Source organism: Melanotaenia boesemani, chromosome 3 (genome assembly GCF_017639745.1).
Source record: "Melanotaenia boesemani isolate fMelBoe1 chromosome 3, fMelBoe1.pri, whole genome shotgun sequence".
Lineage (NCBI taxonomy): Eukaryota > Metazoa > Chordata > Actinopteri > Atheriniformes > Melanotaeniidae > Melanotaenia > Melanotaenia boesemani.
In genome coordinates this window covers 1,869,238-1,881,752 of record NC_055684.1, presented here as the reverse complement: position 1 = coordinate 1,881,752, position 12,515 = coordinate 1,869,238, and the positions used below count along the sequence as shown (strand labels likewise).

The following is a 12,515-nucleotide window of genomic DNA, read 5'->3' as shown; positions in this document are numbered from 1 at the left end:
CATCTGTAATGCCTTTGTTTTACTATTTCTAAATATCTGTTATGCCTTTGTTTTACTATTTCTAAACATCTGTAATGCCTTTGTTTTACTATTTCTAAACATCTGTAATGCCTTTGTTTTACTATTTCTAAACATCTGTAATGCCTTTGTTTTACTATTTCTAAACATCTGTAATGCCTTTGTTTTACTATTTCTAAACATCTGTAATGCCTTTGTTTTACTATTCTAAATATCTGCAATGCCTTTTGTTAGAGTAAGCGAAGTTGACAGTTTAAAGTTAACAGTTTAAACTTTCTCCCTTAAGGATGGGTAATGATTTGTTGTCTCACCCACCCTGCAGAGGACAGGATGTGGTGGTCACAGCTCTGTGTGAAAAGGGTCATAAAGTGTTGTATGCTAATGTGCTTCCCTGTTTGAAGTTTGCGAGAACTTTGCTTGCTCTTCTGAAGTGTGATAGCTGCTCAATAAAAAGGGGGCACTGGGGTTGAGACTTCGGAGTTGACACCAGACACTCTCTGAGTGCTGAACCTCAGTCTCTCCCCATCACGATGAAGCTGACTTCACTCTGAGTTCTTTGTGTCTTATTCTATGATGGAAAAATACCCATCATTTTTGGTGCCGTGACCCGGATCCCAACATACCCATTCGTTGACAGGAGGAGGCCTGAACACCGAAACCCGCGCGGGCAGCCATCATCAGGACGGCTGAGAGGAAAGACCTGACGACTGAATTGTCTAACAGGCCGGTGATTTACTTCATGCTCATCCTGCCAGCGGTGGATTGACGGGATCCGTGACTGAGGAGGACACCGAACCCGGAGTGAGTATAAGCAAGAGAGTGACGCTAGGGAAAGAAATAATAGACGCCAGGTTAAACCTGGGAGCAGTCTTTGTTATAACACGCCAGATTAAATCTGGGGCAGTGTTGGTAAAACACGCCAAGTGGTTCCTGGGAGCAGTGCTATAGACGCCAAGTTTTTTCTTGGGAGCAGTCACTTAGTGCGCCAGACAAAGTCTGGGAGCAGCACTATAGAACACGCCAGAAATTTTCTGGGAGCAGTGTAAAAACGCACGCCAGCGAACCCTTGGGAGCAGTGTTAAAGGTAAAGCGTCTGAAAGAAGTCACAGGGACAGAGCCTAGGCAGAAGTGTGTGTGAGTGAGTGACTGTGAGAGTGAGTGCTCGAAGTAGATTTGACTGAAGCATCGCACTGGTGGAAACCTGACGGTGATAACACAAGCCAGTGGACTGGTGAAGTAGGTCAATTTACCTCTCGAGATTAAGGTCATAATTTCATAACACAACGCAGACCCAATATGGGAAACAGTGAATTTTCAGTCGCCTTAGAGGGCGATGTGAAGTACATGAATCAGAGGAATCCGGATAACGTCAAGTTTCTGGAAAAATGGGTCCCCAAATATGGGGTGACAGGGAAGTTGAAGGTAGATGAGTGGCAGACAGTAGTAGATAAGCTGGAAGCAAGTGTAAGTGGTAAGACTGGTAAGAAGGCAGATAAGAAAAAGAAGGAGCTTGAGTGTGCGCACAGGTGGTTAGAGGAGTCTAAGATTCGCAGGGATAATATTAGAAAGTCTAAAGAAAGAAAGAAGGGCGAAGAGGCTGCTATGGCAGCTTTTGTAAGACCTGGTGATAACGAGACCGGTCCCGTCTACCCAAGGAGACGGGACCAACCTGTTCAGCCCGCACCAGGCCCCTCGGGTGGAGCTGCTTCGGCCACCCAGGGTACTCCCAGAAGAGGCAGACTACCACCTACTCTGACCCCGACCTCGTCCCCGCTTGCATCTCTTACTGCTCCACCAGTAACAGATTCACTTAAACCAGGCCCGACAGCCCCGTTATGTCCGGTGCTGCCACCTGCATATGACTTAAGACCGTCAGATAGTGTGCGCCCACCAGCCAGATACACAGAGACTTTCCCCATGATTCAGGTTGCTAATCCTAATCCTGAGGCAGCTGACAGACACATGTATGTGTTCAGACCATGGACTCTTGAAGAAGCTGCCAAAGCAGTAGCAGGTGTGACTCCTCCTCGTGAGAATCCTGATGACTGGGTCCAGGACATAACTGACATTATACATTCCTACAGACTGAATGCTCACGAGGCAGGAGAAGCTATGATGTCCTCTTTGGGGAAAGACTGGGGCAGAGTGAGAGGAGATTATACAGGCAGAGATGCGGTAGGAGCAGTTAGCCCCTACCCAGCAGATGGTGACATAACTGGAGCCTATAAAACTCAGCTAGATGCACTTTTTGACCGTGTGCGTGTTGCCTTTAAGAAAATGGCTAATTACAGCCACCTTGCAGCTGTAAAACAGAAGCCAAATGAAGAAGTGGATGATTTCCGCATACGGTTTGAGAAAGAATTCAAAATACACAGTGGCATTCCCTATGATACTGACGAAAAAGGCCCGTATCAGCAACAGCTTAAAACAGCCCTGTTAGACAGGATGACCCCAGCTGTGTCCTCATGGGTTAAGAAACATTTTGTAGAATGGGACACAGCTTCAGTTGACCGTGTGCTGCAGTATGCTAGACACGCTGAAAAATGGACAAAGTCGCATCCTAAGACATGCTCCCCTGTCTTTTGGGCCGACACGCCTCCCCCACAAGATGATGACATCTTCTTCCAGGGTCCTAGCGGACGCCGTGGTAGAGGACGTGGCCATGGACATTATTCCTATAATGACGCATGCCATTGCTGTGGACGGTCTGGCCACTGGGCCAAAGACTGCCCACAAAAAGGGGGGAGAGGCAGAGGCCACAGAAGCAACAGAGGCAGAGGAGGAAGAGGCAGATTTAATTCACACAATCTACAAAATAAATGACTAGAACAAGCATCTCCTTCTAATATGCCAATGCCAGAAAATCTAAAAGAAGATTTACAGAACCAAATACCCGAAGACTTAAACAAAATTGTAGATATTTGCTCAGCCTGCGACATGCTAAAAAGTTATAAAATTAGACCAACAGTGCAACTCAAAGTTAATGGTAAAACAGTAAATTTTCTTTGTGATTCAGGAGCGTGCAAAACTGTAATGTCTACTCATGTTCCCGGACTTCAACCCTCAAACGGCCAAATATGGGTAAAATCAGCTAATGGTCATGTAGACAGGGAACGCATCTCCAAGCCCCTAATTTTTAGAGATGAACAAACAGGCTTAAATACTAGAGCAGCAATAGTCATCTCACCTAAATGCCCAGTTAACCTGCTTGGAAGAGACCTAATGACACTTTTAGGTATAGGTGTGGTTCCAATACAGGGAGGCATGACAGCTGTGCGAGTCCAGACACACTCTTTAGTAAACTTAAATAATCCAGCCATTTTGTACTCAGTCGATGCGACTGATCAGTTAAACTATGATAAAACCCAAACTCTGATAGAAAAAGCAGCAGAAACACTGTCATGTCCACAAGATCAGATGCCTGCAGACCAGCTTCATGTTACAATGTGGTATACTCATCAGCCAGATATAGATTACCAAGACGCATTGTTGGCTCAGCCTGCAGTTAGTGTGCAACTCCATCATTTGTATTCGGACAAAAGATCATTCGCAGCAGCAACAGTCTCACTTCCCCCTTCCCTACTGAATCTGTTTCAAGAAACAGGAGCTGTCCCACACATGTCATTGTGCAAACCACAAGACCATGAGTGGAAGAGGTCAGGCAGCGTTCTGAAAAAAGGGAGTGAAGCTGCTGATTATAGCCCTCCTGATGAAGACGGTTGGTCTTACAGCAAGCAGGCAGGCATATATAGGAAATGATTAAACTGGGATATGACAGTTCAGCCAGCCATGCATGAGGTAGAATGACAACAGGAAAACTATATGCTAACAGAAGAAGATGAAAAAGCTCTAAAAGATCTTCCTCCTTCTTTGTGGTCACAAGGACCGTCAGATGTGGGATGTTTGACAACCATTCCCCCAGTTCAACTTAATGCAAAGTCTCAGTGGCGTCCATGTGTTAAACAGTACCCAATTAAGCCTGAAGCTGCAACAGGCATAAAACCAGTAATGAAAGATCTACTTAAAGCAGGCATAGTACGGGAGTGTCCGGACTCTCCTTGTAACACACCAATTTTTCCTGTCCAGAAGGCCAATGGAAAGGATTACAGGATGATACAAGATCTACGCAGCATTAATCAGGCTGTACAGACTAGAGCACCATTAGTTCCTGATCCACACACACTGTTAAACTCTTTAAAACCAGAAAACTCATGGTACACTGTAGTAGATCTGAGTAATGCTTTCTTTAGCATAAAAGTTCACCCAGACTCCCAGTTTTGGTTTGCATTTACATATGAAGGGAAGAAATACACCTACACCAGACTCCCACAGGGGTTTGCAGATAGCCCCACCATTTTCACACAGGCAATTATGAATTGTCTGTCAAGCTTCACCCCACCTTGTGGAAGCCAAATACTGGTTTATATAGATGACATCTTGCTGTCCTCACAAACACAAGCTGCATGTGAAAAAGATTCCTTGGCCCTTTTGAGACACCTCCACGCCACAGGGAATAAAGTTGGCAAGGAAAAACTCCAATTGGTGAAACAGGAGGTAAACTATCTAGGGCACACCCTCACCGCTGCAGGTAAACAAATACAAACAGCGAGGAAACAAGCTATTGCATCTACTCCGCACCCAGTTACCAAAAAGCAGATGATGGCATTTTTGGGCCTCACAAACTATTGCAGGGCATGGATCCTAGAATATGCACAGAGAACGCAGCCACTGCTGGACTTAATCCACACCACGCCCATGGCTATGTCAGACAAAGTGATGTGGACTGAGACAGCTGGAAAATGTTTTATGGATCTTAAACAGGCTTTAATCCAGACTACCACACTGCTTTTACCAGACTATTCGAGGCCCTGTGTGCAAACTGTAGACTGCAAAGAAGGTTTTATGACCTCTGTACTGCTACAGCAACATGGCCAGAAATTAAGACCTTTGGCCTACTATTCTAAAAGGTTAGATCCTGTAGCCCAAGCTCTCCAGCCATGTGTGCAAGCTGTGTGTGCAGCCGCGTTAGCAGTACAAGCATCAGCCGATGTGGTTTTGTACCACACAACTGAACTTTTAGTTCCCCATGCAGTAGATGTACTTTTGCTGCAAAGCAAAATGAATTTGCTCTCTCCAGCCAGACATTTATCTTATACTGCCATACTGCTTTCCCAGCCTCATATCACCATCAAACGCTGTACAGTGTTAAACCCTGCCACGCTGCTGCCTTTACCACATGAGGGGACACCTCATAATTGTCTGGAGATAACAGAAACAGCACAGCTTCCTAGACCTGACCTGTCAGACACACAGCTGAATGTTGGTTATACCTGGTTTGTCGATGGCTCGTGTTCTAAAACGCCCCAGGGCATTAACCAAACAGGTTATGCAGTGGTGCAACTCCCTGATAAAGTTATTGAAGCCAGGTCCCTTCCAACAAATATGTCAGCACAAGCAGCTGAACTTATAGCTCTCACAAGAGCATGCATAAAAGCTAAAGACAAAGATATGACTATTTACACTGACAGTCAATATGCTTTCTCCACCTTGTTTTATTTTGCCAAACAGTGGGAACGGCGAGGTATGGTTACCTCCACAGGGAAACTTGTGACACACGCAGCTCTTTTAACAGACCTATTACAAGCAATAACGCTGCCAAGGACTTTAGCTGTGTGTAAATGTGCGGCCCACACATCAGGACAGGATGATGTATCAACAGGAAACAGGTTTGCAGATGCAACTGCGAAGCAAGCAGCAGCAGGGCAATTTGGGGTCAATGATCTCTACTCTGCTGAGCAGCAGCAGGGGGTCTTTATTGACCACACGGTGCTGGGTGACATGCAGGAAGCAGCGTCTAAGACAGAGAAACAACTCTGGCTTACTAAAGGAGCAGCTACAAGTCAGATAACAGGACTTTATGAACTTAATGGTAAACCTGTTCTCCCAAAATCTTTATTTAAAGCAGCAGCATTGGTGACACATGGTGTATGTCATGTGTCAACAGGGGGGATGAGTGACATTATAGAGAAGCAGTTCACAGCCTTTGGATTAAAATCTTACTTAAAAAGCTTTTGTAAATCCTGCGTGATCTGTATTAAACATAACCCACAAGGCAACATGAGACCACAGAGGGGCAGGTTCCCTGAACCAAAATATCCTTTTCAGACACTCCACATGGACTTTATTGAACTAAACCAGAGCGGACCACATAAATACTGTCTGGTAATGATTGATGCTTATTCTAAATGGGTTGAAATAGTCCCAGCTAAACATGCTGATGCACTGACTGTGGCAAAAGCAATTTGTAAACACATTATACCTAACCATGGTATTCCAGAAATAATCTATAGTGACAATGGACCACACTTTGTGAACAAACTAATCTCAGACATGGCAGAACACCTCAAAATGACTTTGAAAAACCACTGTGCATACCATCCTCAAAGTGCCGGATTAATAGAACGGACAAACGGTACAGTTAAATCCAGACTGAAAAAGTGCATGGAAGAAACTAAAAAGCCTTGGCCAGAATGTTTGGATTTAGTAAAGCTATACATGAGAATAACCCCTTCTGACAAAGGATTAACTCCTTTTGAGATCATTCATGGCAGACCTTACAGACTACCAGTGTTTTCTAAAGACTTACAGCATGCTAATGATGAAAACACTTTAGCAGACTACATGAGGAAAGTTCTGCAGCAAAAAGATGTAATCAATGCAAGTTTATTGCCCTCCGATTATATTTCCCTACAGGAACTTCCTGAGCTGGTGAAACCAGGAGACTGGGTCTTCATTAAAGTCATCAAGCGCAAAACCTGGTCCAGCCCACGGTGGGAGGGGCCCTACCAAGTGCTGCTGACAACGCCTACGGCAGTCAAGATAGCGGAAAGACCCAGCTGGATACATCTCAGTCACTGCAAACTTCTGAGTGCAAAGTAAGGCTGCTGTGAGTGGGGGAAGGAGGGCTGTGATTAAAACCCACAGCCTCTGGCTACAAATGGGGATTATCTTTTAGTGATAATTCGTATCAACGCCAGTGAAGAAACCAACGGATCCCATTTCACCTTAAGCAGCACCTTTAACTCAGAAACCAGCACAAATGGAGGATCTGGAGCAGAGACGTAGACCAAGGCGTCACTGCTGCTGGACCTACGCGTGCGCTGTGACTGTAGCATGTCTCACCACCTTGTCCTTTGCATTATTCTTGCTGTGGCCAACAATCTACAGATGGTTCTACCCTGCACCGCTACCGGAAACAATGATCAAGAGGGGCCGCCTTCCTCAGGGTGATCCACCACCTGCTGTACCTACATGCCTGATGAAGTTAATGGAGATGTAGCGCAGGCAATGGCTGGCCTGCAGAATCTCAGGGACAGTATGGCTGCAGATCGTGCGCCACCCCCTGAGTGGGGTTTCTGGTCATGGCTTACTAGTGGACCATGGTGGACTGTGCTCCATTCCTATCAGTATTGATTCTGTTTTGCATTCTGATTTCTTGTGTGATTCCATGTCTTAAATCCATGATTTCTCGAGCAATTTCACATGCTTATGCGCAACAACTTATGTTGTCACGGGAGTATGCTCCACTCCCAGTTGATGCTACAGACACAGGTCTGTAATGTTCACTGTTATGATGCCTGTATTGAAAATGTGAAGACAAGTGATACAGTCTGATGCTTTGAAAAGTGGACTTCGTTTTATATTTGCATTTTTTCACATATTTTTGATTTATGTTTTGATTTATGTTTAGTTTATGCTTGGAATTGATAACTTTAAATGTCAAACAGGAGGGAAATGTTAGAGTAAGCGAAGTTGACAGTTTAAAGTTAACAGTTTAAACTTTCTCCCTTAAGGATGGGTAATGATTTGTTGTCTCACCCACCCTGCAGAGGACAGGATGTGGTGGTCACAGCTCTGTGTGAAAAGGGTCATAAAGTGTTGTATGCTAATGTGCTTCCCTGTTTGAAGTTTGCGAGAACTTTGCTTGCTCTTCTGAAGTGTGATAGCTGCTCAATAAAAAGGGGGCACTGGGGTTGAGACTTCGGAGTTGACACCAGACACTCTCTGAGTGCTGAACCTCAGTCTCTCCCCATCGCGATGAAGCTGACTTCACTCTGAGTTCTTTGTGTCTTATTCTATGATGGAAAAATACCCATCACCTTTGTTTTACTATTTCTAAACATCTGTAATGCCTTTGTTTTACTGTTTCTAAACATCTGTAATGCCTTTGTTTTACTATTTCTAAACATCTGTAATGCCTTTGTTTTACTATTTCTAAACATCTGTAATGCCTTTGCTTTACTATTTCTAAACATCTGTAATGCCTTTGTTTTACTATTTTAAATATCTGTAATGCCTTTGTTTTACTATTCTAAACATCTGTAATGCCTTTGTTTTACTATTTCTAAACATCTGTAATGCCTTTGTTTTACTATTTCTAAACATCTGTAAAGCCTTCGTTTTACTATTTCTAAACACTTGTAATGCCTTTGTTTTACTATTTCTAAACATCTGTAATGCCTTTGTTTTACTATTTCTAAACATCTGTAATGCCTTTGTTTTACTATTCTAAATATCTGTAATGCCTTTGTTTTACTATTTCTAAACATCTGTAATGCCTTTGTTTTACTATTTCTAAACATCTGTAATGCCTTTGTTTTACTATTTCTAAATATCTGTAATGCCTTTGTTTTACTATTTCTAAACATCTGTAACGCCTTTGTTTGACTATTCTAAATATCTGTAATGCCTTTGTTTTACTATTTCTAAACATCTGCAATGCCTTTGTTTTACTATTTCTAAACATCTGTAATGCCTTTGTTTTACTATTTCTAAATATCTGTAATGCCTTTGTTTTACTATTTCTAAACATCTGTAATGCCTTTGTTTTACTATTTCTAAACATCTGTAATGCCTTTGTTTTACTATTTCTAAACATCTGTAATGCCTTTGTTTTACTATTCTAAATATCTGTAATGCCTTTGTTTTACTATTTCTAAACATCTGTAATGCCTTTGTTTTACTATTTCTAAACATCTGTAATGCCTTTGTTTTACTATTTCTAAACATCTGTAATGCCTTTGTTTTACTATTTCTTAACATCTGTAATGCCTTTGTTTTACTATTTCTAAACACTTGTAATGCCTTTGTTTTACTATTTCTAAATATCTTTAATGCCTTTGTTTTAGTATTTTAAATATCAGTAATGCCTTTATATCTGTAATGCCTTTCTTTTACTATTCTAAATATCTGTAATGCCTTTATATCTGTAATGCCTTTGTTTTACTATTCTAAATATCTGTAATGCCTTTATATCTGTAATGCCTTTGTTTTACTATTCTAAACATCTGTAATGCCTTTGTTTTACTATTTCTAAACATCTGTAATGCCTTTGTTTTACTATTTCTAAACATCTGTAATGCCTTCGTTTTACTATTTCTAAACATCTGTAATGCCTTTGTTTTACTATTTCTAAACATCTGTAATGCCTTTGTTTTAGTATTTCTAAACATCTGTAATGCCTTTGTTTTACTATTCTAAATATCTGTAATGCCTTTGTTTTACTATTTCTAAACATCTGTAATGCATTTGTTTTACTATTTCTAAACATCTGTAATGCATTTGTTTTACTATTTCTAAACATCTGTAATGCCTTTGTTTTACTATTCTAAATATCTGTAATGCCTTTATATCTGTAATGCCTTTGTTTTACTATTCTAAATATCTGTAATGCCTTTATATCTGTAATGCCTTTGTTTTACTATTCTAAATATCTGTAATGCCTTTGTTTTACTATTTCTAAACATCTGTAATGCCTTTGTTTTACTATTTCTAAACATCTGTAATGCCTTTGTTTTACTATTTCTAAATATCTGTAATGCCTTTGTTTTACTATTTCTAAACATCTGTAACGCCTTTGTTTGACTATTCTAAATATCTGTAATGCCTTTGTTTTACTATTTCTAAACATCTGCAATGCCTTTGTTTTACTATTTCTAAACATCTGTAATGCCTTTGTTTTACTATTTCTAAATATCTGTAATGCCTTTGTTTTACTATTTCTAAACATCTGTAATGCCTTTGTTTTACTATTTCTAAACATCTGTAATGCCTTTGTTTTACTATTTCTAAACATCTGTAATGCCTTTGTTTTACTATTCTAAATATCTGTAATGCCTTTGTTTTACTATTTCTAAACATCTGTAATGCCTTTGTTTTACTATTTCTAAACATCTGTAATGCCTTTGTTTTACTATTTCTAAACATCTGTAATGCCTTTGTTTTACTATTTCTTAACATCTGTAATGCCTTTGTTTTACTATTTCTAAACACTTGTAATGCCTTTGTTTTACTATTTCTAAATATCTTTAATGCCTTTGTTTTAGTATTTTAAATATCAGTAATGCCTTTATATCTGTAATGCCTTTCTTTTACTATTCTAAATATCTGTAATGCCTTTATATCTGTAATGCCTTTGTTTTACTATTCTAAATATCTGTAATGCCTTTATATCTGTAATGCCTTTGTTTTACTATTCTAAACATCTGTAATGCCTTTGTTTTACTATTTCTAAACATCTGTAATGCCTTTGTTTTACTATTTCTAAACATCTGTAATGCCTTCGTTTTACTATTTCTAAACATCTGTAATGCCTTTGTTTTACTATTTCTAAACATCTGTAATGCCTTTGTTTTAGTATTTCTAAACATCTGTAATGCCTTTGTTTTACTATTCTAAATATCTGTAATGCCTTTGTTTTACTATTTCTAAACATCTGTAATGCATTTGTTTTACTATTTCTAAACATCTGTAATGCATTTGTTTTACTATTTCTAAACATCTGTAATGCCTTTGTTTTACTATTCTAAATATCTGTAATGCCTTTATATCTGTAATGCCTTTGTTTTACTATTCTAAATATCTGTAATGCCTTTATATCTGTAATGCCTTTGTTTTACTATTCTAAACATCTGTAATGCCTTTGTTTTACTATTTCTAAACATCTGTAATGCCTTTGTTTTACTATTTCTAAACATCTGTAATGCCTTCGTTTTACTATTTCTAAACATCTGTAATGCCTTTGTTTTACTATTTCTAAACATCTGTAATGCCTTTGTTTTACTATTCTAAATATCTGTAATGCCTTTGTTTTACTATTTCTAAACATCTGTAATGCATTTGTTTTACTATTTCTAAACATCTGTAATGCATTTGTTTTACTATTTCTAAACATCTGTAATGCCTTTGATTTACTATTTCTAAACATCTGTAATGCCTTTGTTTTACTATTTCTAAACATCTGTAATGCCTTTGTTTTACTATTTCTAAACATCTGTAATGCCTTTGTTTTACTATTTCTAAACATTTGTAATGCCTTTGTTTTACTATTTCTAAACATCTGTAATGCCTTCGTTTTACTATTCTAAACATCTGTAATGCCTTTGTTTCACTATTTCTAAATATCTGTAATTCCTTTGTTTTACTATTCTAAATATCTGTAATGCCTTTATATCTGTAATGCCTTTGTTTTACTATTCTAAATATCTGTAATGCCTTTATATCTGTAATTCCGTTGTTTTACTATTCTAAATATCTGTAATGCCTTTATATCTGTAATGCCTTTGTTTTACTATTCTAAACATCTGTAATGCCTTTGTTTTACTATTTCTAAACATCTGTAATGCCTTTGTTTTACTATTTCTAAATATCTGTAATGCCTTTGTTTTACTATTCTAAATATCTGTAATGCCTTTTTTATCTGTAATGCCTTTGTTTTACTATTCTAAATATCTGTAATGCCTTTATATCTGTAATGCCTTTGTTTTACTATTCTAAATATCTGTAATGCCTTTGTTTTACTATTTCTAAACATCAGTAATGCCTTTGTTTTACTATTTCTAAATATCTGTAATGCCTTTATATCTGTAATGCCTTTGTTTAACTATTTCTAAACACTTGTAATGCCTTTGTTTTACTATTTCTAAATATCTGTAATGCCTTTGTTTTACTATTCTAAATATCTGTAATGCCTGTATATCTGTAATGCCTTTGTTTTACTATTCTAAATATCTAATGCCTTTTTTATCTGTAATGCCTTTGTTTTACTATTCTAAATATCTGTAATGCCTTTATATCTGTAATGCCTTTGTTTTACTATTTCTAAACATCTGTAATGCCTTTGTTTTACTATTTCTAAATATCTGTAATGCCTTTGTTTTACTATTTCTAAACATCTGTAATGCCTTTGTTTTACTATTTCTAAACATCTGTAATGCCTTTGTTTTACTATTTCTAAATATCTGTAATGCCTTTGTTTTAGTATTTCTAAACATCTGTAATGCCTTTGTTTTACTATTCTAAATATCTGTAATGCCTTTGTTTTACTATTTCTAAATATCTGTAATGCCTTTGTTTTACTATGTCTAAACATCTGTAATGCCTTTGTTTTACTATTTTAAATATCTGTAATGCCTTTGTTTACTATTTCTAAACATCTG

At 38.6% G+C, this 12,515-nt stretch overlaps 1 long non-coding RNA gene across 1 annotated transcript; it reads left to right on the top strand.

Moving 5' to 3' along the window:
• Positions 1–4,339: 4,339 nt before the first annotated feature.
• Positions 4,340–6,332, top strand: LOC121637555. Its single transcript, XR_006009869.1, has 2 exons — positions 4,340–4,483; positions 5,987–6,332. It is a non-coding gene; the product is annotated as an uncharacterized LOC121637555 (long non-coding RNA).
• The last annotated feature ends 6,183 nt before the right edge of the window (positions 6,333–12,515 follow it).